The sequence below is a fragment of the Notolabrus celidotus genome, chromosome 17 (assembly GCF_009762535.1).
Source record: "Notolabrus celidotus isolate fNotCel1 chromosome 17, fNotCel1.pri, whole genome shotgun sequence".
In the NCBI taxonomy this organism is placed as follows: Eukaryota; Metazoa; Chordata; class Actinopteri; order Labriformes; family Labridae; genus Notolabrus; species Notolabrus celidotus.
In genome coordinates this window covers 19,835,191-19,858,975 of record NC_048288.1, presented here as the reverse complement: position 1 = coordinate 19,858,975, position 23,785 = coordinate 19,835,191, and the positions used below count along the sequence as shown (strand labels likewise).

General features: G+C 39.3%; 1 protein-coding gene across 1 annotated transcript in view; it reads right to left on the bottom strand.

Annotated features, from left to right (window-relative positions):
- zic4 (zic family member 4) overlaps nucleotides 1–23,785 on the bottom strand; it is a 137,741-nt gene that overhangs the window by 22,997 nt on the left and 90,959 nt on the right. The window lies entirely within an intron of this gene.

The window sequence follows — 23,785 nt, the reverse complement described above, 5'->3', positions numbered from 1 at the left end:
TCCACATTAACATTATGATAATATACATGTCAACCTGAAAAAGTCCCTTAGACTTGAGTTCAATCCTTTTGTTAAGAACTCCAAAATAGAGCTCTGCCTGCTATTGTGATTCGGCTGCCCACTAACATCAGTCCTATCAGTTGCACCTGTATGCTTAGCTCATTGATGGTAGCTCAAACTCAAAGTACCTCTGTAATATTCTAATTTCTGTTTATCACAAAGCGTATCTCAGTTGGTGCTTGCCAACTGAGCCATCTGGAAGTTTTAAAGTGAAATATACATTGGTGTCGTTATTTTAAGTCACTAGAGCAGTGGGAAGCAGGAAGACACTGCGGCAGCTAAACTACGGTGTACCAAAAAGGACAAATCAACACGGGCTTTGAAAAAGGACTTTAATTTCTGACTTTTATCACAGCTGGATTAAGCCTTTAAAGGCTGGCAGTGCTTGTGTAAATATATTTGGCCTTTGTCTTGTTTTGTGTGGGACCAGAGACTTAAGGGTTTAGCTTTGTATAATGCTGTGGCATAGCAGCAAAGTATAAAACCCCCTTCAAGCTGCCAAGTGAAAGTTCCCAAACCACACTTCCTCCAAACGTTAAAACAAATTAAGATCTAATGGAAGTCGGTAGATTTAGAGTATTTCTCAAAATGTACAAGATTCTCTCACGGAACACAGTTGGTTCATATGATCAATTCTGAATTCCATTATCAAGCTCGATATCACAATAAATCATAATGTTTGACACTTTTTTTGTGATTTAGAAACTTTTGTTCATTTATGTTTGTGTTGTGTTTTGTGTGGCAACCAGACATTTAGTTTAGCATAGCATAATTTGAGTGTTTTGGCATAGCAGCATAGTATGAAATCCCCTAAGCCTGCCAGGTGCAAGCTCCCAAATCAGACTTCCCCCAAATGTGCATCAACAGTTTTGACAGGTGGACTGTACTGCCCTCAGTAGTGCTGTTGACGGTCCAAGAAGATAGAGCACATCACATATACATGCACCAACCCACATGCTGCACTCTCTTTTTTTTCTTTATTTTTGGGCACCTTCCCATCTCCACCCCTCTCCCTCTCTCCTTCCTCATTCTTTGATTGGCTTACTTCCATGCTCATTAGCATGTCCCATTATCTTTGGAATATTCAGGGGAATGTTTCCAGTTGCTGCCACTCCAATTATTGTAATATACAACATGGTTCATGACTTTCAAGTTTTCTGGAAGTGCTTCAGCTTTTTGTCAAGGTCCTCAGTCACATGTGAGGAGCTGTGGATTTTTTCAAGGGCATCTGTTCCGAGCTGGCCCAGAAGAGAGACAACGCGGCAAAGAGGGGGTGGGGTTGGAAGGTGGAGGTGGGGGGGGGGGGGGTTGTGGCGGGAGCAAGCTGGAAGGATCCACCTAGAATTTGTTGAATCAAATCCTTGCACCTGGATATAATCGTCCTGCTGCTGTGCTGGGAGTTGCCGCTGCCACAGAGAGACCAAATTAGCGGCTGGAAAATGGCGACCTGTCAAGACTCGCTGCCTCACCTGGTATCATATTTTAACCAAAGACAAAACGCTCTCCTTGCGATGCTGCTTAATGATTATTTTGTTTACGGGCTTTGGATAAATACACCACTCGGAATTGCCGGGATGATGAGCGTGGAATGAAGCTGCGAAACACCAAACAAAACAATACAGCAATGTGTAATAGCTCCTCAAAGTGCCAAATGAATCATTTACATGTGAAGTAAATCAAATGCAAATGGTTTTGTTTGGTATTTAAATCCTTTTGCTTTTGTTTCGATTTATGTGCTGTTAGTTCATGTGCTTTTTTAGGATACTCTTTGTGGAGTTCACATAAATCAACATCTGGTTTGGTGTCAGAACAATGCACGTGTTATCTTTGTAGTTAGAAACATGGTAAACAAAAGGATTTACATAAATACCCAATCATCTGAGGAATTAACATGTAATAGTAATATCTATCAGACTCTTGGGTGCAACCGAACTTTAATCACTTCTTGTGTGAGATCAGGGGAGGCCTTTCATCTGCGTTTTCTCAAATCTATGACTTAAGCCATTATATGTACAAGCTCGCTTATGTGCTTTGGTTCTGCCTGCTGATTGGGTGAGGGGAATAGAATTACATCCTCTTAACTAAATAATGCAGTTTACAGAGATGGCAAGGATAAAGAATTACAACCATGGGGGGTCTGGACAATAACTACCAACATTGATGAATCTGGTGGTGGATAACGCCCAGCCTAAGCATTCCTCTAAGAATATTAATAGAGTGGCCAACATAAATATATGAAGTTTATGGTGTTCATTTCCTGGCTGTGACAAATTAGTGTTGTTGTATTCCAAGAAAAGATTATCATCTGTTTCTTTAATTTCATTTTTAATCTTGCAATTTATCCAGAACAGAAAACACTTCAATTTATCACACTTTTCTCTATAATCTGGCCACTTTGCAGTTTGTATCTCCTGCACATGAAAGATTACACAAAAGCTTTGGATAATTTGGGAATTCTCAGATACAATTAAATTCAGACTTTTTAATCAAAATTGGTTATGGAGTTTAGTTTTATGGATATGAGAGGAGACAGACTTTTGCATTCTGTTTCCATGAATCTTTATGGGCGTGTTATTTTGGTCAGAGTTGGCCGTGTGCTCGGAGTATGGTTAGGTGTATAATAGTTGCTGAGTGAAGCCAAACAAGTAGTGTGACAGCTTTGTGGCCTTGGGGGAGTTCTTTGGTTGTGTTTGCTTCTTCTGCACATGTTCACATTTTTCTGGACAGCTTACTACACTTTCCAACTGTTCTTGCAATGAGTCACAATTTCAAATCATGAAATAATGTTTTTGGGCAAGTGCAAAAACATGACCTTATTTGACTCCAATGCATGCTTCCTAGTTGAAAACATTCCGAGAACCATGAAATGTAATACATGGGAAAAAAAAGGGTTCCAAGCAATGCAGGGAAAATATGCATCAAGCTGCTCATTCACAGACGATTAAAGAGGTTTTCAAGGAAGCAAATGTGAAGCAATCCATCAGGCTTTCTCTTTTCCTGCACCTGCATAGTGAGGTACATCCTCAGGGGATCAGGGTTGTAGACAGTGTGGTGCAGAGTCTAACGGCTAGATCAGGTGGCAGGTGTGCCCCAGAAGTTGCTCTGCCACCTGCACACTGGACAGTCCATAAATGGTATAACTGTTGTATTGCTAAGGTGGACAAAGATACACACCTGGGCCAGGATGGATTAAATGCTTAATGGGTCTGACAAACTGTCCTGGGGATCTCTGGAATCTGGTTTACATTTTTTTTAGCAACAAAGAGATGCAACAAAAAGAGGAGTGGAGGGGCGCCAGTTTTTGGTTAAGTGGTTAAAGTGTGTGCCCCATGTACAGAGGCTTTAGTCCTCTAAGCAGCTGTTGCTAGTTCAACTCCAAGCCATGACCCTCTAAAGCATGTCCTCCCCCGCACTCTACTTAACACATTTTCTGTCTCTCTTCAGCTGTCCCATCTAAAAAAGGCAAAAACGCCTGATAGATAACTTTCAAAAAAGAAAAAAAAGAGGAGTAGAGCAATTATAAGTCATTATAATAGATTAAGTTAGTGTTCTCTTCCAGTTTGTATGACCACTAACAAATTTTGACTGCAGGAGGCTTGGAATATCTTCCAACAGTGAAGTAACCATAAACCTGGCAGCACTTCTGCATGTGTACAACTCAAACTAACAAGATAAATCAAGCTCTGTTGATCCATGATCCCATCAGACTGTCAAGGATAACAGATCAGTGACGATACTTGTTGGAAAAAAACAATTGAAAGTGGAAGTAAAAGTGGTCCTGAATTACTCCTCTAATGACACTCTACATGGATTGAACAGCAGCCTGAATGTCTCAGAGCTAACAATGATAAAGACGAGCCAAAGAAGCTTAGGAACACCAATGTTTTCTTGTAATCTGGAATAAATTGACCCCTCTCGTACCCCAGAGTCTGGCTTTGGAGCTTCAATGGCCATTAGTGCCATCAGAAAACAAATGAACCCCCGCAGAAGATCCAAGAAAGCTAATGCTAATTTCCAGCTACAAAATTCAAAGTAAGCAATTACAAGAGGAAAGATCCACATTGTTATATTCTCCCTGCAAGCCTCGTCCGTGATCTCTGCGAAAGTTTCTCAACAGTTTGTTCAAAAATGTAGCTAATCAGGTCACCGACAGTCACATTCAGCTCATCTTTACATCCTTTTAAGATTCAGAGGACATGTTTTTATGCATCAGAGAATTACAAGTTATAATGCTTGTTCCATTACAAGCCTTTTTTCATCACTTTATACTTTAATCTATGCAAGGGCTAATAGCCACAATTACATGTAATTAATCTAATACAGATTTCACAAAGGAAACCTACACCTGAAAGCATGTGCAACAACAACAGAAGTAGCTATATGTAATCTTATGGTACTAACTGCTAAGCTCAGATGGTCTTTGAAAAAATATGGCACATAAGTCGTCTCATTGAGCAGCTCATTACAACCCATATTTATGTTTGTAACACGGCTATTTTTTCAGTATAGTGATTATGAAGGAAGAAAAAAAGGTTGTATGTGATGCAGAAAGAAGGCAAACTTTCAACATGGATCTCCTGTAATGTTATTTAGTTAGATCATGAATACAGTTGTTTCATCCTGGACACTTTTAGATTTAGAGTGAAACTGAAAGTTAAATTCAAGTATCCCCCAGACAATCTTGCAAAGGCTAAAAGGGTAATATAACTTACCTAAAGTTATGTTTTGTAACAAATTAATTCATTTTAACGCAACCACTTTAGTTTTATGCTTTGTGGCTATATTTGGTACTCTCCAAAAGCCTTATAAATCATGCTGGAGTATGCATGCGTCTTATTTTGTGAGTCACAGACACAAAACCTATTCTGCTTTTAGGGGACTGGCCTTTTAAGTGTCCCTAAGGTCCGTAAAAAGACTATTGGTGAGTGGGCCTTTTCATTCCGTGCTCCCACTCTATGGAACAGTATCCCTGTTGACATTCGGTTGACATGTTCAGTTGATGTATTTTTAAGGCAAAGCTGAAGACCCACCTGTTTACTACTGTTTATGGCTGATGTTTCTTATGGTGTGTTGTGTCTTTCTTTATTTGTTTTTAAGCTTTGTAAAGCACTTTGATCAAAAGCGTTCTATAATTATAATAATAAAATAATAATAATTATTATTATTATTTAGTCCAAAGACATGGATGGTGACACAGAACCCACTGACCCTCATATAACAATTAACAAAAAACAACCTTAAAGGGTTGGTCCAGTTTCTCTTAGTGCTACATGTACATTAACACCACACATATATATATATATAAAAAAATAAAGGAAAAATATAACATGCCTGCCCCCCCTCTCCCAATAAAGTGTGCATAGATGTTATTCCTCACTGTCCTTTTCTTTATGGGTAAACCTTTTAGGAAAGTGTTTACATCATTCAAGAAATGTTGACAGATAAATGGTACAGACCTATCTTCAGGTTACATGGTAGCTTCAACTGTGCATGTTGATAATTTGGCCAAATCAAGTTGTTTGTTTTAAACTCCAATCTAACCTTCTTACTGTTCTACAATCTGCACCTTATAATTGAAAAAGAGGTTAACTGTAGAAATTCACAACACGGTTCAGCACCATACATGCACACAGGAATACTGAACATTAACAAATGACAATAATTAGAGTATAATAATGGCAGTAATTACAAATAATTGTTATAAAGATTGTGTTGTAATTTGTTCTTTCAATTTAAACTTGACAGCCTCATCATTGAAAATGTAAAACTGCTCAGCTTGTTTTTCATTGATCCCATAATTAAGCTAATAAATATGCATCACACCTCACAACTGTTTGTTTTGATAGTGTCATTCAGATTGTTTTCAGCTACGGTTACTGACTAGTATTATCTTTAAATAATGGGTGTCAAAATGTTGTGTTCTTAGGATGATAAAATTACACTCCTGTTTTGTTGGTAAGAGATACATCTGTCTTATTAGAATTTCTCACATCTGCAACATTTCATTTAAAAGTATGCAGTGGAATGAGCGTAGAGCTGAGTGTTTTGTTGACGGCTGCAAGCTTATACATAAAAAGATGATGTTTATCTCCCCGATGATGTCAGATAAAGCTACTCTCTGAACTCGATACGAATAGAAACACAGTCTGTGCTTTCTACACAGAGCTCCAAAGCCTGCCAGAGCTCCCAAGTGTACCTTTGTATAGACCAAGCCTCCGTCTGCGGCGCATTAGTTGCTAGTTCTTGAAATTTAAACTGTGGCAGCAACACACAGTGTAACAGCTCCCCGGAGAGAATCAGCGATTGCACTGCAGTGCATGAGGTGATATTATGTTTAATGTGTCGGTTTAGTCCTCCAGGGGTTTCCAACATCTGGCATGCTTGTAATCCTGGAGACACTCCCACTTCAATGTCTTTTGATTCACTTGAAGATGATTGGTACAAAATGATTATACTTTTTTTCTATACTTTTGTAGTACTGTTTCCAATCTGGTTCTCATTATCAGACAGATGATGGGAAATATTAGTCAATAAATCATTAATTTAAACAGTGTTAAATCAGAAAGAAAGTGGTCTCAGGAAGCTTTCTATTTTTTTAATTTGTGTGTGTGCGTGTGTCTGCGTGTGTGCGCGTGCGTGCGTGTGTGTGTGTGTGTGTGTGTGTGTGTGTGTGTGTGTGTGGGGAATATGATTTACAAAGCCCAACTTTCATCTAACAATGAGCAATCACAAGCAACAGTTGCGTGCAAAAACGTCCTTATAGCAAGCAGACACCTCAAGCAAACCAGACCTGTTGGTGGACTGTCCCAATTAATTTTTTTAAAGTTATATTTTTTGACCTTTTTGCCTTTATTTTATAGGACAGCTGAAGAGAGACAGGAAATGTGGGGAGTAGAGAGCTGGGGAAGACATGCAGGAAATGGTCGAACGGCCGGGAATCGAACCGGCAACCCCTGTGACAAGGACTGTCGCCTCTGTACGTTGGGCACTTAGAACGCTGGGCCACCAGCACCCCTGTCCCAATTTCTTGGCCCATTCCATGTGGCAGATGACAGAGGGAGAGACAGAAAAGAGAGACAGGCTAAGACAAACAGAGAAGTCGTCAGACAGAGATGTTCAAGCACTGCAAAAAAAACAAACACCAAAAATGCATTTTGAGTTTTATCTCTCAAGATTGTACCCTCTTCACTGATTTCCTGGATATAAATTAAAGCTCCTGTGAGGAAATTTAGGGTTGTATTTCTTCACTGATTTTGTTCTGTTCCTGTGCAGGCAATGTTTAAAGAAACCTTCTTCATTTGAGGTTGGCACACATCTCGCAATGACTGGCATAGAAATAAAAAATGAGCTGTTTTAGCAGCGTGCAGTTAATCGCTTAGTCTGACACCTACCCTTCAGCCAGGGTGACTGGCATTCAAAATAACCATAGAAGTAATCAATCTTGTCCCTGATGGTCTTGTTTGCTTTTGTGTGTCATACGGAGGCTTCAGTATCAATATCAGTCATTTTCAAAGATGCATATTCCATCTGATTTTGCAAACAATATCTTTCCGCTGATTTTAGGTTTCAGTCTTGCTCAGTCTTGCAGGTACCCACAGCAGATCTCTCACTTCTCTCCATCCCACAGTTAGCAGTCCCGTATCAGAAGCCAGCTCCCTGCAGTAAAAGACCCTGCCGGAAACTGGGTTTGATTTGTTGATGCAAGTGCACTGAGGGCAGAGTGGGGGCCAAGCTTTAATGGGGCCGAGACAATAGGCCATCACTAATCAGAGACCTCAAGGTTGCCATGAGGTTAATTGTAATGCAGGTGGCACAAGGGGAGGGGGCAAATAAGAAATGTTGACTCCTTTACTGCCTCAGAGTCTATTGTGTTCTAACATTAAGCCCTGGGGCTAGGATTTGGCTTTCTCTCTCGCTCCTTCCCCTGTGTCCTCTTTACCTTTTTAATTTCTTATTATCCGCTGATTCCCATTCAACCTCCATGGGTTAAAGAAAACCTTTTCCCACATGTCAAAAGGAAATGTTAATATTGAGCCTGTCCTGGCTGTTGTGATGCATGGCAAAGCCATTGTGGGGCTTTTCACATTCACTGGAAGCACTCCTGTTGCATCATTGTTATTTGTTTAAACTGACAGAAACAGCAGAGCCTGCTTGCTTTTGTGTCAGTGAAAGAGCATCTCCACACAACAGGCTGGTCATGAATACACAATAGGACAGCAGCTTTGGAGCAGCATTTGTTTTTGGGGTTTGTTGTTTCTTGTGACCATTTTTCCAGGAGGAAGGAATGAGCTGCACTTACCATACTCATGTTTAAAAGAGTTTTTCTCTGAGCTGTGTGAAATGTGCTGGAGTTTACAGACAAAGGCACATCACTGAAACATGGAGTTTATACAACACTCACAATTCTATTTACTTACCCTGTATCCAAGAAACCATATTTATTCTCTATTTGAAACAGCTAATATGTTTACTTGAGGCTGCAAAGTGTATGTTTCTTTCTATACGAGTGTACATGCATTTTGAAAAATGTTAACATTAAATGTATCTTGGAGATATTCAAGATATTTCCATTCAAACAACCTCATGGTAATTGAATCCTGATTAATTGTGTGGTTATCTTTTAGAGGCTTTTTGAGGAAGCCTTGGAGTCAACATCCATGCTAGCTCCTCTGTGAGGCTGTATTCAGATACAGTTTTGCTTTGAGCTACATGCTAATGTCATTATATTAACATGCTAGCAATAGTAAAGCTAGAGTCAGAAAGAAAACAAACTAATTTGTCTACAGGGGCCGCCAAAAACAGAATAAAATTAAACATAATCAGAGTAGCTTTAATTAGTGCAAAATTTACAATTATGTCATCTTTACCGTTTTATAGTCTTTAAGCAGAATCCAACAATTGGCTCTTTTTCTTGCACCTGTTTGGTGGCAGGCGATCTTGGAACCCATTGGTATCTTGTCGTCTATCATTATCTGACGTGTAATACTGATTTAGCCAGCAGTTACCTTTAAACAGCTTGCATTTCTTTTAGGGCGTTTACTTCCACAATATAAACCCAGCCGTTACTTAGTCCATTACCTCCCCTGGAGTAGTGCCCGTTCATCAGTTTCACGTAGGTTTCAGTTTAACAGTAGAAAGTAAGTTACACTGAGGCTTCACTCTATCTTAATTCAGCAGTAAGAGCTTCTGAAAGAAACCTATGTCCTTGTGGTTTATTTAAAATGAGCAAATCTTAAGTTTGTGAAATGGCATAATTATGCAGATTTATAAAAAGTAAAAGTGTAAACTTTGTCTGGTCTGTCCTTGGTAGGAGAAAGAAAACTACTTCTAAAATGCTTGTTTTTGTGCATGAACCAAATTTTTTTCATATTAGATGTGTAAATGTGAAAAATCATAATCCTGTAGGTGAGAGAGTAAAGCTCAGTAAGGAAAGGCAAGGCAAGGCAAGTTTATTTATAAAGCACCATTCATACAAAGAGCAATTCAAAGTGCTTTACAGAACAGTAACAATCAACAAAATCATACAGCAAACACTTACATTTTATGTGCGACCAGTTGTGTTTGATCTACTCTCTCTCTCTCTCTCTGTACTTATGTAACTTAACGTACATAGTAAATAGTGTTGGCTCTTGTTATTTATTTAAATTAGGAGGGATTATTATAAATAATCAGCCCCCTTCACTGCTCTGAAGTCCATAACTTGCAGAGTCTTACTGGAGAAGAAGTGAACACATTATCTGACTAGCGTGAATAATAACACTTTATATCTTCTGGAATGTGAAATTCGGCCAGAATACCAGAAATTGATTATTAAGTTAAATAAGATTTCTTTTAAAAATACAATTTCATGACAAACTGGTGCCTAAAAATACACCAAAATACAAGAAATAGCGTTTGACCCTTACAAGTCCCTTTTTCATTATCAACTAAAATAGTCTAGTCAGAGATTGTCCCTACTATTATCGTACAATTATTACAATTCATAAAATATGTTGCTTGTACAAAGTGTTTGTCTGAACAGACATACTGGTATGTGCATGAGGTAAGGAGAGTAACACCTCAGTCTTGTTTGAGACAGGAAAAACCCTGGTTTACTGTGGATATAGTACAATAAAAGCTGTCTGTGTAGTGTGCTGTAACTCATCTGACAATTACTGAGCAGTTACCATTTTAAAAAAGTCACAATGTATAAATAATTGTGTTGCTGGTGCTTTTGTAGAGGATATATATATCACTAATAATCCCAGTTGGGTTTAGACTCCCAACCATTAAAAAAACACACAAAAGAAACAACAACAAAAACTCCTCACAGGAGCTTTAATAAGTCAAATTTTCCCCAAAAGATAACTCAAGATGTAACCTCAAACTCCTATCATTTTTAAACCCAGCATTAACCCTGACTACCTATCTCAACACTGTCTAAGGAACAGAGTATATTGTCCTTCAAAAAGAGTAACCAAGGCAATGATTACATTTGTCCTTAAAACCAAAATGAAAAAACAATGAACGCATATAAAGTAATTTAAAGAGGAAGCTTGGGGTTTCTATATCATTTGATGAAATGGTTCTAATCAAATATCAGGATTCTTTATACATTTGTAATTGGTTAATTAACCTAAGAATCAATATTTGCTTTTTATTTTAATCTGCGTCTCAGTTTGCAGATCGGATTTGTTATTGCAGTGATTAATCATTCCAAACCATCTCTTTCATCCTATTTGATTAGGTCCCTTTGATATAATGTCCTCTAAAGTTTGACATTATTATTATTACACTGGTCCTCTAAAAAGTTTCTGTTATGCTGCAGACGCCTGTCAACCATGTTTCTAGCTCTGATGCCTGAAATTCTAGTAGCTTGAGCAGTTGTACGCATTTCCTTTTTTCGTCATCTGAGAGAAGGAGTCAGCTTGAGTAAAAGGAGGGAGGTGGATTGCCTTGAAAGACAAACATCTCTGTGTCTGCCAACCTGCAAATGGCCCCTGTGTTTATTCAGCTGAGGATTGGACAGAAGCCAGAGCATCACTGCGGCTGACTCCTTCTTCCACGGCATATGTGAGGGCAATACGTTGAAATGTGCGTTTGATACATGACAAATGAGATGGTATTGAACAGCAGGGGTGCTGGTAAGGCATGGTTGAAGTACAGCCAGTATGGTTGAGGGTAAGAGGAGTGACAGGGGCAATGTGTGTCTGCCAAGAGCCCTTCCTCATCAAACAATAGCATTGAGACAAAGACTTCTACTGATTTTTGGCTTAGAAAAAGTTTCTAAAATAATGACTTATTAGAAACTGTAGGACAGGATTCCCATTGACCGAACTCTGCATCTCTACACCTGTCTGCTCTGATCACCTGTCTGTGTCGAAAATGCTAATTAGCCTCAAAGCAGCTGCCTTTTCTTTAGCAAGCCTTTGCATCTTGCATGCTAAAATATGCATTTCAGCTTTATTTTTAATCCAAGAGTTTCAAACTTGCATCATCCAAATAGTATTAACCTGGTGATTATACACTCCATGGCTTTGAAAATTGCAAATGTTATGTGCACCTTTCATCTATCACCCACTTCATGTGACCAGGACCTTGGTCTGACAAAAGCAGATAAAGTGGCATTATTCCATCTATGGGCTGATATTTACCACATTTATCCGGATATGTGACATTGAGAGGGACAAGCAGAACCAGCGGGGTGATTAAGGCCCTATTATCACCTGTGCCTCCGAGACATCCGTGACTTCGCCACAGATCCACATGGGCAGGAAATCTGTCGAGCTGCAGACTAGCAGTGACTTTGAAATCAACCTCTTATACTTTGAGTTGCAATGTAAAGCACTTTGAAAAGCAAGATGGTGCTTACCTGAGCAGATCATCTGTTGTCACGACACGTCTTTGGGGTGGTTGTAGTGGAGGTGGGGTGGGGCTGGTCGATCACATCCGTCAAAGTGTTTAAGGAGGGTTCGTATCAAGCGGAACATTCTTTCATCTAGCTTAAGGAGGAGTGTGGCGTTTTTACGCCTCCAGCTAAGCTGTGAAGTGACACCTTCTCGGTCCTGATCAGTTGGCCTTAACTGGGGGTTGATCTGCCGCACTCACATTCAATCAGAGTGGAACCTCGTGTCAGTGTCGGAGCCAGTTTTTAATCCAAATCATCTTGTTATTACACATATTAGGGGGCTCTTTCAGACTTGGGTTGCAATTGCAAGACTCCAGTGAAAATATAAGCAATTTATCTGGATGTTACAACACTATTTTCAACGGGTTTCTAATGGAAACTGTTGCTGCATGCGTTCACATTTATAACTTAAGAACCAGATAGTCTGAACCTTGTCTGGAACCTTAAAATGCAAGTTAAAAAGTTGACACACTGCATTTTTTTTTTTTTTTACTATTGTTTGAACCTATAATGCTAAAAAGTGTTCCTTAATGCTGTTTTATGTGTGCTTTTTCCTTTTTATTGGTTTAAACCATCAATGATTGGTTGATTAAGTGATTTATTGATATGATTTTAGTATTGTGCCATGCATAAACAATAAGCCCAGGTCAAACAGGCCTACAAGAGGCTGTATTTGATTTGATGTCTTTATTTTGAACATGTAAAAGTAAAATAGAAAAAAAACAAAAAAAGCATCCAAGTAGAAATGACGAAATAGTTATACAAAAGAAACAAAATCAATATTAGCAAGCACTGAAACATTTTGCTTTACATGTGTAAAAGGAGTAGGAAGAAGTTAAAACGTATCTAATCCTACCCCTTTATTCACTATTATCTGGCATTATACTAGTGCACTCCCACAAGTCAAATCTTCATATTTGCACCGACAATCAAAAGTAAACCCCTCGTGATTATCAACCCTTGTCTTCCTCCTTGTACCTCATGAAAATAATTTCTTTATACCTCTTCTTGAACTGGATTATGTTCTGACATTGCTGTAGCTCCATATTGAGTCTATTCCACAGTTTTACTGATTGAAATACAAAATTTCTCCTTGTGGTCCGAACACTCACCATCTTTAATCGTACCTTCCCTCTTAAGTTATAACCCCCCTCTCTTTCAAAGAACAATTTTTGGATATTTCCTGGCAGACGATTTTTTCCTTGCTTTGTACACAATTTGTGCAGTTTTAAAATCTACAAGGTCAAATTATTTCAATATTTTGGATTTAAGGAACAATGAATTTGTGTGTTCATGGGAATAAACATTGTGAACTATTCTGATGGCTCTTTTCTGTTATTAAGACAGCAGGACCAGAAACCAACAGTAGACGCAACCATTTTTTAAATATGGTAGTTATAAAATGGGTGTGAGTGGTAACAAGTCAAGGAATCACAAAAGGTAGTTGATGTAATGGCATGCAGATCATTTGTAGATATTGATTGACTTTAATTCCCGAAGGTTTCATGGTTCAATCCCTGTGCAACAAGTCATTTTCTTAAGGAAAATGCCAAGGAGAGTGGTGTTTGAAATGCCATCACATGCTATCTCTCATCTTCGATATAGCACCTCCTGGGAGATGAAGACCATCTTAAGTGAGGCTGAGAAATCCCTGGAGGCCAAGTGATGAAAAAATGTGTCTGAATTCCCAACATGACACCAAGCTTCTGCCACCTCTGCTACTGGGGGGGTTTCCAATGTCTTTGGGTGAAGCGGATGTCACAGGCTACGAAACCGAATTCCTCGAGGATATACACAAGAACATCATCATTAGTAGATGTTTCCATTTAGAGTATATACGTTGACTTAAACACACCATCAAGACAGCGATGATTACAGAGCAGTAAATACAAGAGTGGAAATGTTGCAGGTGGATAATTGTGTAGTTAATGGATAGATGAAGTTGTAAAAGCCATCTGGTACATTTTATTGTGAAATTAAGGAGCATGGAGGTTTCTTTATGTAAGTAGTTACCTAAAAAGGAGTGAAATCATCTTACGTTGTTAGCCTTGAAGCAATAAAGACATCTCACGTGTATTTTGGACTCAATTATACTCTATATACATTAAGCTGCCCCGTGATGGTAAAAAAAAACTACAGACTCCATGCCCTATTTCCACAAACCAGCCAACTGGGATGGTTTTAATGCCACAACATGATTTGTATTTTTACATTTGCTTTACATATGATTATGTTATTACATATTTTCAGTTTGCAATCACAATCAGGTTGCATTACAGGGTTAGATGTAATCCCAAAGTAATACAAATTCAGCTCACGGCTAATGATATTCATGAGGTGCAGCGTGCCCCAGCGCTTTGCCTGTAGCTTGTACCTATTGTTAAGCCTTCCTATCTGTTCCCCTGAGGTATTGGCTAGTGGCAACATTTAAGGAAATGACATAATCTACACCAAGGCATGGTAGGGGGAAAGCTGTCATTGAAAGGGAAAGTGTTTGGTGCTGGTTTGTTGATGTTTGCAGGGTATAACGTGTCTTTCTCATTTTGATAAAAACAGCCAAGCAGTGAAATTCAACCCTTAAATGTTGAAATGCTCCATGAGGAATAGAATACGATTTATCTGGCGTAGATATTATCAAGGGAGAGAAGCGTTTTCTTTTGCTTCGGATCCATTTTTTTAAAGAGAAGCTCAGGAACAGGATTTAATTCTTACATTTATGAAGCTTTCAACAAGGTATAAAATTAGATTCAAATTTCACGAAACTCCCAGGAGAAAACAGTGTTTCTTTTACGTTTAAGACATCAAAGCAGCTCAGCCCGTTGTTATCCCTCATGTCAGCATCAAGAGCTTTTCTAAAGGACATGAAAAGTTGCAGCCCTCGTCTATGTCACTGTCTGCCGTTTAACATAAGACAATAACCTCCTTAAGTAAGAGACCAAGTCTCAGCTCCGCCTGCATTAGCCTGAAAAAAGGCTTGTGTAATTAGTCTTGCACTATAAATCAAGTTGTGTGAATCTATTTCGCCATGCCCTAATTGAAAGTGCTTTCTCTTTTTTTTCTGCGGTGCTGTAGTCGGACACAGAGCTCCATCGGATGGTGATAGATGTGGAATCCAGCACAAACAGTTTGAACCAGTCAGGCCGTGATTGATCAGTCCCCTCTGGGATGTCGGGTGGATCTTTCTCCTTCAACCTACAAGATAAAAGCCTTAACGACTCTCCGGTCTTGTTCTACCTCCTGATTGTGTGTTTGTGTGTGTGTCAGTGTTTTATTATTTCGCAGTGTCTGACCTTGAAGCTTCTGTGTGCGTTTGGAGGCTGTGATGTCTCAATGATTTCTCTTTTTAAGAGCCAAAATGCGCCTTTTATGCGCCATTGATGCTGCTATACACACACTACATAAATGCCCCCACGGAGGAGGGCATTTGCATGAAAATTTAGTTGATTTATGACTAGATTCTATAGCATTTTCTATAATCGGGCCGCACATTTTTGCAGGGGCTTAGTAGTGGCCGTAGTGATGCCACAGTACAGTGCAGTAACCCGACTTCAAAGAGCGTTTTGTTCACACGCACCCTCACAAAAACACAGGGTGACTTCACTGGCTTCCAGTGGCAAAGGTGCACCAGCTGGGTTGTTTTGTTCTCCACTTGTGTGTTTTTTCTCCTTTCTTTCTGTTTTCATCGTCTTCTCCCTTCTTTTTTTTCCCTCTCTCTGAGCATTTTGCCCTGGAGATTTACACTTGATGGAATAAAACTGCGAGCAAGAGGAGAGCGGGCGATGCTGGTGATTCAGGTTTTGGTGTGTGGTATTTCAATGAGGCAGAGGGCTTGATTGTCCCTATAGCGAGCGATGGATGTGGCTGTTTTGGATGTGGAGGTGCATCGGAGGGGATCACTCGGCATCTGGCCCGGCACTCTTGTGTCACCGTGACCCTCCTGTGGGGGAGGCAGTGAGGGCCGCAGCAGGGGGTCCCCACTGAAAAGCAACATAAATTTCAGAGGGAGAATCAATAGAGTGTGAGAATTGTAAGAGATGCATTGGTTTGGACTCTCTGACTGCGACTTTTGCTGTATTGAAGTTGGCGAGGACACAAATACAATCCTCAACAACAGGGAAAATAAGAAAACAAAACCAAGACATGAGGGTGTTTCGTGTCTTTTTATCATAACTAACTAAACTAACCTACAGCGAATGCTCTTACTGAATCGGAGGGAAAGCCTCTGAGGAGAAAAAAAAGGGGGGAAAATAGTCAGCGTTACGTGGGGGAAACCTATTCTCCCACAAGATGTATAAATAGCCAAAGCCATGGCTCTCTGTGTCAAAGTTAGGACACTCAGCAGGGTGCAGACTTCAAAGCAACCAGGGATTTCTCCAAAACAACTGCTGGCAATTTCAAATCAGCATTCTCTCTGAAAGCAATGTAACCTTTCACCTGTATTCTGGCATGAGATAACTAGAGGAGAAAATGTCAAATTGGGAAATATTCTGCTTGCAGGATCCCATGAAATAGGGAAGATTTAGTTTTTGGGGGGACTTGTGAATGAATTCCTCCAGGTATTTCCAGGAACAAATGTCCTTAGAATATGGAAAAAAAAAGGTTAAAAAATGCACAAATATGTCATTTTATGCCACATAATAGTAAGAAAACGTGTTTCTTGTCTGGTTTGGAAGCACATTTAGGCTTTACAACCCAAAAATGCAGCAGATCAGTCTTCAAAAGACTCTTCATTTGCCACATGGTGGGAAATGAAAATGACCCAGAAGGGTTAAAGGCCAAGAAACATGCTAAGAATTTCCCTGAGATATATTTAAAGCAGCAACAGGAATGTGAAGCTCTCCCGTTTTGATTTAGAAAAAGTACATGTGTGCCCAATTTATTTATTTTTCTAGTCTTCAAACCAGACTCCTGAATTCATGTAAGCAAAAGAAAAAGAGAGAGAGGGAGGGAGAGAGAGAGAAGAAGAGGAAAGAGAGAGTTAAGCCTATTCAATGAAGACATGGGGTTAACATGGTATTGTGTCCTTTGATGGAGTCGGCCTGTGGTGCATTGTGGGTAGTGTGGGGTGCTCTCTGGCCGCAGCAGGATACTGGCAGCTCTGTCCAGTTTCAGGTGTTGTGGCCCTCTCTTCAGTCGTATTAATTGTGGGGTAAGAAAAAAAAAGAAAACATAATCCCTCAGGCTTTGAAGCGCAGGGACACTTTTCAAGGCTACGTTCAGGATAGAGCTACAATATCACACACAAGCGCACAATGTTCCTCAAATTTGAAAAGATATCTTCTGGATGTTTATTTCTGCACATTCTGCAGATCAAATTTCTGTATGACTTTGAGTGTTTTTGCTTAAAAAGATGATCTTTTTCACATTTTACAGCGTCATTTATGGTTCATCTGCTGCATTAAACGTATACAGCTTATAGCTTCCTCTGTTGATTTGCTCACCAGAATGTTTGCCGCTAGTTTAAAACCGTAAATTAAATTTTTTACCATGTTTAAGTCATTGTTAGATATTAGAATCATTACCAATATCCCCCTCAATGCCATTCTTGATGTATGAGGTAAACATTGTAAAGGCGACTCGTCATGTCTGTAAACACATCCATGCAAATAGAAAGTCCAAAGTGGAGTCCCTGCTGAACAGCCACCAACCAGACCATCACCCCTGTGTCTCTGACAGCAGGCTCTGGGTCAGTGTGTAATCAGATCTAAGGCCTGTGCTTCATGAAAGCACCACCACCACCACTGCAGCTCGGCAGCCCACAACAGGTTTTATGGCTGTTGTTTCAGGTGGGAGGCGAGTTTAGTCAGATGAAGGGATTTTACACTGCCCTCTTGTGCTCCGACACAAACTATACTCCCTTTCTTCTGCTCATGCTGACTAATTTTTTTTTACTGCTGTACGTCCTCGCAGCTCAGCGGGCACAGCAGCAAACAAGAGAAGAGGCAACAGTGCAGTGCAATATTATGTAAATATTATTCAAAATGCTGAGGGATATGAGTTTTTGTTGATCTGTTCAGTCATTTTGGTCTGTTCTTGTTGGAGCTGCAGGTTATAAAAACAGGCATAAGTACAGCACAAGTGTCATGCGTTCCTTGTTTTAACACTCAGCCTTTGAAATGAGCTGTCTTAGCCCTCAAACAAAGGGATTATTGCTTTTGCATAACAGTTTTACTTACAGCTCAGAGACCTACAAAGTAAAACACAGATTTTGTTGGCCTCCATGTTTGGTCATTAAAGCTCCTGTGAGGAGCTCTTAAGCTAGTTATGAAACAGGGTTAATTTAATATTGGTGCCTCTTTATGAGCAACAAAAGCAAACAAGACAATCAGCATAAAGATTTTTCATTTCTATGTAGTTGTTTTTCAATGACTGACAACACTGACAGGGGGTAGGTGTAAAACAAGGAGAGTAAAAGCACACTGCAGAAACAGCTTAACATTTTTCACAGCAAATATTCTTGATGAGTGACAGATTGAACTGTGAAAAGAATGTTGGATGAGATTTTGTGAGATTAAAGAAACACTAATTAGCAAAGAGATGAGTGGGAACACTTTGTCCACAGGGGGCGCCAAATTGATGCAAATCAAAAGTTCCTCACTGGAGCTTTAATTAACTTAAAATTGACATTTTACATAACAGGGGTTTGTCCTTTAAAAAATACTTTAATAAAAAAAAAATGATGGAGGGGTGCTGGTGGCCTAGCGGTCTAAGCGCCCCACATACAGAGGCTACAGTCCTCGTCGCAGGGGTCGCCGGTTTGATTCCCGACCGGTCGATCATTTCCTGCACGTCTTCCCCCACTCTCTACTCCCCACATTTCCTGTCTCTCTTCAGCTGTCCTATGGAATAAAAATATAACTTAAAAAAGAAAAAGAAAAACAGATGTAAATATCCAATCTGTTTAAAAAAAAAGCTGGCCTTTCACAATAAAAGATCTCCTTGGGATGTGTCTTTAAATAACATCTAATTTATTTATTTTTATGTAAAATGATACAAAAGTCAATATTGTATTCTATTTCTCAGTAGTGAAATAAAACTTGATTTTTCCATTAAAATATTTGTGTTTGTAGTATCTGTCTTTGTAAATTCATCTGAAAACTGCTTCTTAAAGAAAATAAAAACCTGGCCTGCATATTCTTTTTCTATTAGCGCTGATTAAAAATGGCATCAAAAATCCTGAGCTGCACTCTTCCTGCTCTGCCACATGTCAAAAGGACAGAGAGGAGGGCGAGGAGGAATAATTGTTTGATCTGTCCTTTTGCCTGTCGCTGCCCTAATCACTCAAGACTGATTCAGAAAATGCAGGCTTGAATGTCAGAGGGCCTCCTGTGGAGAGGTGGAGCATTTCAGCAGCTTTGGACAGCCGTGCCCCGGTAATCACCACTCTCAACCTGGCCGGGCACTCCAGCACTCCCCTGATTGAGCACCTCAATCTAACAAGGTGCTATTGCCAGAGCCAGGGAGAGATTCTGCCAGGTTTTGACAAACCAGTGGATTGTCCCTTATCATCATGGGACGTTGCTTTTTTTCGCAGCTCAGCCATGCATGCTGCAGGAGTCGGGTGCACCTGCCAAGCATTGCACGGGAAATTAAAAATGAGCTTGAAGGTTATCATCCTTATGAGAAAAAAAAAATCGAATAATTCTGCATCATTTGAAGGAGACATCAGCAGAGATCAGCTTGTTTCCTGTCATGTTGTACCGAGAAGCCATTTTGGAGTACAGTTTACATTTCCCCAGTGATTCCTGACAGCTACCACGCTTCCTCTGACCTTGTTTCAGTGTGTGACACTGGGGCTCACCCTAAGGGAGTATACATCCTGATCTTAGCTAGATAACAGCATGTTTACAATTACCTTTAACCTTAAGCTTTCGCCTCTGGAGACAGAAGTGATTATAGGAGCAAGCTGCAGTCTGTCAGTATTGATATGTGATATTTTCTTTCAATTTAGGGCTGCAGCTAATGACTACTCTTAGTTTCAATTATCCAACAATTCTTTTCTTAATTAATTTTCTTTCTTTCTTTCTTTAACCAGGTAAGAGACTCATTGAGATTTAAAACCTATTTTTCAAGAGTAACGTGGCCAAGACGGCAGCACAAAAGAGGTTACAACACACAACAACCACACAAAAACAACACACAGTTTCACATGGTTACACAGTGCAATCACAAGATCCAATGGAGCTTGTTCCTGTCTTTCTCATTGACTTGAATTCCCCCAGAGTTACAAGGTGTGTCAGTTTTTTCACTAAAAGTAGATTAATTTAAAGTAAATCAGCTCATATTCAATACTTCTGATTTCTGTTTTTTCAATTAATGATGAATATTGTTTGACTTTTACTCAGATACATTTGTGTTTCATCTCTTTGGACAGCTCTTGCAAAGTGACGCATTTCAGCATCTTGCAAAATTGCTTCACATAAAATGCTAAGGACTACAAAAAACTCATAACACATGAAATTGAGAGCTCCCATACTGCACATAAAACACAAAATGATTATCTCTCCAAAGCTTAAAAAAAATCAGAGCAGTTGGTTTCCACAACAGCTTTAAAACACGTCACCAGTCCTGAAGTCCAACATCGTAAATATCAGTTTCTTGATTTAAGTATTTGATTTCAACATTTTGGGACATTCCAATGATTTTTTTTTATCGCAGTGAAGAAGTCTTGAAGCAACTGAGGATGATAACTGATTTTACACTCTTGTGAATTGTGAGTTCCAAAAATCTAACGGGATTTTGCCAAGAAAATGTAACCAGGCCCCGACAAAACAAAGCTGTAAAAGAAGTACTAAAAGACCACAGGTTTGTACAGGCAATGATATTCAAAGTAGATTTTTTTATTGAATGTAGTAGAGAAAGTAAAAAAGTCTGTTAGTTCACAACTTAAGGTCTTAATAAAATGAAAATATAGTGAGTTCTAACCCTTACAGATTATGACAATTTAAGTGGTACTTCATGATGCTTTCAGCCTGCTTAAGAGGTTAATTTGAAAATCCTTTTGATACTATTTTAATAAATCATACCCTGGCTGCAGAATAGGTGACTGGAGTACTTTTGAAGGGTTCAAATGCATTTGGAGTAACTAGTAGCTTTAGGATGTTAGGCAATGTATTCAGAAATTATGATCAATTGTAGTTTTCACAAAGCTGGATTTAAAGTGTCATAAATGTCTCCACTCAATGGGAAATAATAGCCTTGTAGAGACTTGTGAGAGTTGAAATTCATTGTAGCCTTGCCTCCAGTTCTTTAACCCCTCATCTGTTTCCAGCTTAATATAATATTGTTGATTTATCTGTGATGTATTCGGAGCTGCAGGCATTTCCACGCTCTTATTCTGAAATGAATAGATGGTCTTCAAGGGTGTGGATGGGTGTTTCATTATTCTCGTTGGCTTGACTGTGAACGGTGGCACGAATATGGCGGTCACTCCATCAAAAGGAATTATGTTCAGTTCCTCACAAAGACATCTGTCATACGCGACAGGAAGGTATTAGAGCAATGAAAGACTCTTAACTCCTGCTAAAATCAGCACCTTGGACTCGGAGCTACAGGAGCCGAGGGAAAACCGCCACTTGGTCTCCTGCGTTCCTCGTGGCATTTTCAACGCAGATCCTCATAACTTTGATGCTGAAAGTTGATTAATAGTACATTTAGCACAACTCACAGCCCTCTTCTCTGTAATAAATTAGGGTCATTAATCAATAAAGAGCACAGCGATTCCGGGAGACAGGGGACATGCTGGTTCCTAATAGAAAAAGAGAGGAGTGACGCTCGGGCCGCTCCCACCATTGACCACCCTGGCTGAGGTGTTCATTGTGCACCTGCCTAAATCCAATTAAATGATAGAATTAATGAACATCTTTCTAGACAATAATGGGCTTTGCCTCTCTGCCAGACTATTGATTTTTTAGTGACAAACCACTTAGGATCGCCTGTCATTCTGGACTAGAAGAATTACGGGGTCTCTATTAAGCTGAAGCTTCAACGTTTAACTAAAATCTTCACCTTTTTTTCTTTTGGCCATGAGCCAGGACATTTTGGGGTGAAGAGAGCAGGGGTGACATGGAGCAAAAAAACAAAGATGAGTTAAGCTGATGCCCAAAATGTTTGTAATTTTTCATTTAAAATGTGGGTTTTTTTTGTCAATCTCTAGGAAACTTTCCATTCCTTTCACAATTAATTGATTAATCTCAACTCGCCAATAGGATGTCTTCAAAGCTAGCATTGTGTCTAACCCCCAATTCCACAACTAAAAACCTCTTCATGTAATGCTTTAAATGGCAAAACAAAAGCAGTAAGTCCTCACAGCTAAGAAGCTGGAACTCGATATGATTTGAATATCTGCTTTTAAGTGACATGAACGATGTAATTGCCTCATAGTTGATGACTAATTAAGTTTCAATTAACTAATCAATTAATTGATTAGTCATGCAGCTCTACACGAATTATACATGTTTAAGGAGGCTTAGCTGTCTAAAGCTGGTAGCAGCAAGATTTCCACAGCACATGGAACCAAGTGGTAGCCTACAATACAAACTTGTTTGCCGCAAGAAAAGTTGATATAATTTTGGTATAATATTGATCAAAATGTCACTCGTTCATTTCTTGGTTGTAACATATTTTGCATTAGTCACTTTTTGTCCTTTTGTACATGAAAAATCATTGGGTACTGTGATGTTGGTTTGACAAATCAGAACTTGAAGCCATCTAAATTTGGGTTCTAGAAAATCGTGGTGACATTTTGTGGCCATTCTTGATAATAAAGTAACAACAATAGCAGCTCTCAACAACCAACACAACAAAGAACCCTGAAGATTGAGAAATAAAACTGTAACAGAATGGCATACATGTGTTAACCATAGCATACAAACATGACTGAAATGATCTGATCCGTGAACAACTATAAAGGTAGTATATAGGATTAGATTTTGCACTTCCAGAAATAGTTAAATGCCTGAGTGCTGGATAAATGGCTTTCAGGTTTGCCCAGCTACCTGAAAAAACCTCCTTCCCTATCTGGCGCTGTCCAGAGCTGTCAGGCCGCCTCTGCTTCATTCAGCTTGATTAATGATAAGCTGTGGGGCACAGCTACAAGGTCTAGTCTCAATTATGAAAAAGGCAGTAACTAGTCCATTGTGCTGATGCCTTTATTCCACTGACAATGCTGAAAAATAGCAATATTTCTAATCAGAGCGAATCATTTATCACTCAAGTATTGGCGTTCTTTGGCTCCGTGCCTCATCCATCCAAGCCTGACCTATCCTTTAAGCCTCAATGCTGAATGCTAAACCCATTTTCATCCTGTATCCACCATTTCTGCCTTTTACTTTATTCACAAGCATTGATTTTTCAAATAAGAAATGAAATACTATCTGGTTACAATCCCTTAAATGGCTTTTCATGTCTCTAAAGCATTTGCTATTGTCGATTTTGTGTTGTAAATAAATGTAGCAGGGAAGAAAAGAGGCAACTTTCCTTATTTCACCATTAAATTCACGACACCCAGACTTTATAGGGGAAGATAAGTGAGTTTAATATGCACTGGAGGGTAAAGGAAATATTCTATTACAGCATGTAGTGGTGAAATTACCCCATAAAGAAACTAATATGGCAATTTAGGGAGCAATTTTTAATATGATTTTTATGATGCACAGTTCTACTTATGGTAATGAAGTTGTCATTGCACTTGTTCACTGCTGCTAATGCAACAGCCCATCTTTCAATTTGTACGAATTACACTAAACTGATACGAATGAACTTCATTAATGCTGGAAATGAGAGAAAACATGTTATTGTGTTTCTGGACCGCTGGCTCTGGGATTGTGTGTTTTATAT